This window comes from Carlito syrichta, unplaced genomic scaffold, assembly GCF_000164805.1.
Source record: "Carlito syrichta isolate Samal-C Ts95f unplaced genomic scaffold, Tarsius_syrichta-2.0.1 Scaffold215650, whole genome shotgun sequence".
Classification (NCBI taxonomy): Eukaryota; Metazoa; Chordata; class Mammalia; order Primates; family Tarsiidae; genus Carlito; species Carlito syrichta.
Window position 1 is genome coordinate 10,242 of NW_007159746.1, and position 637 is coordinate 10,878.

Genomic DNA, 637 nt, shown 5'->3' on the forward strand with positions numbered 1-637 from the left:
GTCCCGGCGCAGAGGCCTCACGCGGGCCGGCGGCGCCCCGGCTCCACGCGCCTCCCTTCACCACCGCCGACCTGAGGCGCGTCCCGGACGCCGGCAGCCTCCAAAAAGCGCGGGAACAGCCTGCGCTGCGCCTGCGCGCCGCTGACGTACTCGGGCCTGTGCCGTGCGTGCATGCCGGGCCGGGCGGGGGTTACGGGGCCTGGCCTTTCACTGGTCTCGCGGGAGACGTTTGGATGAAGGCTTAGTGCGGTCGTTCTGCTCAGGGAGACCTGCTGGCTGTCCCGCAACGGTGGGTTCGCATGAAGTAGTGAATTGTCTTCATTTCATCGTGCCGCTGTACAGAGGCTCATTTGTAAACACCAGGAGGCGGCGGGCTCCGAGGGAAAATTCGGAAGATTCCCGTGGGTGGTGATTGACCTGGGCTTCCCTGGGCGTGCGGGCGGCCGGCCGTTTGTGCTGCAGGCAGGGAGCTGGCGGGAAGAGGGCTGAACCCGCTTGGGTTAGCGATTGGAGACGTGTCACCCAGAGCACCCACCCCAGCCCTCGCGGTCCTGTGGCTGCGCCCCCGCTCGCTCGTCTCTCGACCCACCACGCCTCACCTCCAGCCCTCCACTCTCCCGTCTGTTCTCCTCTCAGC